The sequence below is a fragment of the Leptidea sinapis genome, chromosome 11 (genome assembly GCF_905404315.1).
Source record: "Leptidea sinapis chromosome 11, ilLepSina1.1, whole genome shotgun sequence".
Classification (NCBI taxonomy): Eukaryota; Metazoa; Arthropoda; class Insecta; order Lepidoptera; family Pieridae; genus Leptidea; species Leptidea sinapis.
In genome coordinates, this window is record NC_066275.1 from 15,467,501 (window position 1) to 15,470,539 (window position 3,039).

Here is a 3,039-nt window from a genome sequence, read left to right on the forward strand (position 1 = left end):
TTAGGTTAGGTTAGGTTAGGTTAGGTTAGGTTAGGTTAGGTTAGGTTAGGTTAGGTTAGGTTAGGTTAGGTTAGGTTAGGTTAGGTTAGGTTAGGTTAGGTTAGGTTAGGTTAGGTTAGGTTAGGTTAGGTTAGGTTAGGTTAGGTTAGGTTAGGTTAGTTAGGTTAGGTTAGGTTAGGTTAGGTTAGGTTAGGTTAGGTTAGGTTAGGTTAGGTTAGGTTAGGTTAGGTTAGGTTAGGTTAGGTTAGGTTAGGTTAGGTTAGGTTAGGTTAGGTTAGGTTAGGTTAGGTTAGGTTAGGTTAGGTTAGGTTAGGTTAGGTTAGGTTAGGTTAGGTTAGGTTAGGTTAGGTTAGGTTAGGTTAGGTTAGGTTAGGTTAGGTTAGGTTAGGTTAGGTTAGGTTAGGTTAGGTTAGGTTAGGTTAGGTTAGGTTAGGTTAGGTTAGGTTAGGTTAGGTTAGGTTAGGTTAGGTTAGGTTAGGTTAGGTTAGGTTAGGTTAGGTTAGGTTAGGTTAGGTTAGGTTAGGTTAGGTTAGGTTAGGTGGTTAGGTTAGGTTAGGTTAGGTTAGGTTAGGTTAGGTTAGGTTAGGTTAGGTTAGGTTAGGTTAGGTTAGGTTAGGTTAGGTTAGGTTAGGTTAGGTTAGGTTAGGTTAGGTTAGGTTAGGTTAGGTTAGGTTAGGTTAGGTTAGGTTAGGTTAGGTTAGGTTAGGTAGGTTAGGTTAGGTTAGTTAGGTTAGGTTAGGTTAGGTTAGGTTAGGTTAGGTTAGGTTAGGTTAGGTTAGGTTAGGTTAGGTTAGGTTAGGTTAGGTTAGGTTAGGTTAGGTTAGGTTAGGTTAGGTAGGTTAGGTTAGGTTAGGTTAGGTTAGGTTAGGTTAGGTTAGGTTAGGTTAGGTTAGGTTAGGTTAGGTTAGGTTAGGTTAGGTTAGGTTAGGTTAGGTTAGGTTAGGTTAGGTTAGGTTAATAGGTTGGTTAGGTTAGTTAGGTTAGGTTAGTTAGGTTAGGTTAGGTTAGGTTAGGTTAGGTTAGGTTAGGTTAGGTTAGGTTAGGTTAGGTTAGGTTAGGTTAGGTTAGGTTAGGTTAGGTTAGGTTAGGTTAGGTTAGGTTAGGTTAGGTTAGGTTAGGTTAGGTTAGGTTAGGTTAGGTTAGGTTAGGTTAGGTTAGGTTAGGTTAGGTTGGTTAGGTTAGGTTAGGTTAGGTTAGGTTAGGTTAGGGTAGGTTAGGTTAGGTTAGGTTAGGTTAGGTTAGGTTAGGGTAGGTTAGGTTAGGTTAGGTTAGGTTAGGTTAGGTTAGGTTAGGTTAGGTTAGGTTAGGTTAGGTTAGGTTAGGTTAGGTTAGGTTAGGTTAGGTTAGGTTAGGTTAGGTTAGGTAGGTTAGGTTAGGTTAGGTTAGGTGTAGGTTAGGTTAGGTTAGGTTAGGTTAGGTTAGGTTAGGTTAGGTTAGGTTAGGTTAGGTTTAGGTTAGGTTAGGTTAGGTTAGGTTAGGTTAGGTTAGGTTAGGTTAGGTTAGTTAGGTTAGGGTTAGGTTAGGTTAGGTTAGTTAGGTTAGGTTAGGTTAGGTAGGTTAGGTTAGGTTAGGTTAGGTTAGGTTAGGTTAGGTTAGGTTAGGTTAGGTTAGGTTAGTTAGGTTAGGTTAGGTTAGGTTAGGTTAGGTTAGGTTAGGTTAGGTTAGGTTAGGTTAGGTTAGGGTAGGTTAGGTTAGGTTAGGTTAGGTTAGGTTAGGTTAGGTTAGGTTAGGTTAGGTTAGGTTAGGTTAGGTTAGGTTAGGTTAGGTTAGGTTAGGTTAGGTTAGGTAAGGTTAGGTTAGGTTAGTTAGGTTAGGTTAGGTTAGGTTAGGTTAGGTTAGGTTAGGTTACGGTTAGGTTAGGTAGGTTAGGTTAGGTTTAGGTTAGGTTAGGTTAGGTTAGGTTAGGTTAGGTTAGGTTAGGTTAGGTTAGGTTAGGTTAGGTTAGGTTAGGTTAGGTTGTTAGGTTACGGTAAGGTTAGGTTAGGTTAAGGTTAGGTAGGTAGGTTAGGTTAGGTTAGGTTAGGTTAGTAGTTAGGGTTAGGTTAGGTTTTTTTTTTTTTTTTTTTTTTTTTTTTTTTTTCTAGTAGGCCTACCTCCCTGGCAGCTTTCGCTCCAGGGCCGAGGAACAACTAAGACTCTACTTTCTCCCTCCCATTGATCGGTAGGGGTTGTGGGTGGGTTACTAATTTATTAAGTTTTTATTTATTTTATCGCTTACAAACTAACAATATTATTTTTTAAATTTTTCCTTATTTACTAAACATATGATCTTACAGCTACGAGATTACCTACTCAACATATTCTTTCATTATCACTTATGAATCTAATACCTATTTGCTATTACATGAAATATTTCCAGTTTTAATTACTTAATACTATCTTATTCTAGGCACGTCTACTTAAAGGCTAAGGTGTATAACAGCCCCTATGCTTATGCATAGGGAACCGTTTTATACAATTAATGCTACTTCTAATAATAAAATTACATAAATTGACCTAACACTCTATTGTGGCTTTTGTACAATGTATACCTTATTACACTATACAGCCTATTCCATACTAATTATAAATATAAGACAAAACACGAAACTAATATAATTATAATTTAAGCTGCTTAATATTAATATTGCTGCCGTTCCTAGGCAGCACATCCGCTAGGATTTTATGGCAGAACGACTCGAACAGCTGCCTAGTGGGTCGCGTTATAAGGTGGGATAGGTTTGCCTCTAGTACAGCCACTCCGCTCTGCAGTTCCAAGTCGAACCTCCACCGGCCAAACCTAGGCAGTCGAGCACCAGGTGCAATGCGCTTTCGTCCGTTTGACCGTCGCATATACACACTGGGCTATCCTTCAGGCCAAACCGGTGGAGATACGCTGCGAAACCGCCGTGGCCCGTGATGACCTGGGCCATAAAAGCGGAGAAGGGCTCCTCCCGTATCAGCTTATAAGACACCTTGACGTCTGGCAGGAACGCTTTTGTAACACTTGCAGTTTGACCCGCGGTGTAGCGCTGCTGCCAGACCTCAAGGGTCCTGCCC

General features: G+C 40.3%; 1 long non-coding RNA gene across 5 annotated transcripts in view; it reads left to right on the top strand.

The window, feature by feature from the left end:
* LOC126966910 (uncharacterized) overlaps nt 1-1,785 on the top strand; it is a 5,147-nt gene extending 3,362 nt beyond the window's left edge. For 2 of the 5 annotated variants that reach the window (XR_007729850.1, XR_007729848.1), the window contains exon 3: nt 1,178-1,207. This is a non-coding gene — a long non-coding RNA (uncharacterized LOC126966910). The other 3 variants (XR_007729846.1, XR_007729847.1, XR_007729849.1) reach the window with 3 other exon arrangements.
* The last annotated feature ends 1,254 nt before the right edge of the window (nt 1,786-3,039 follow it).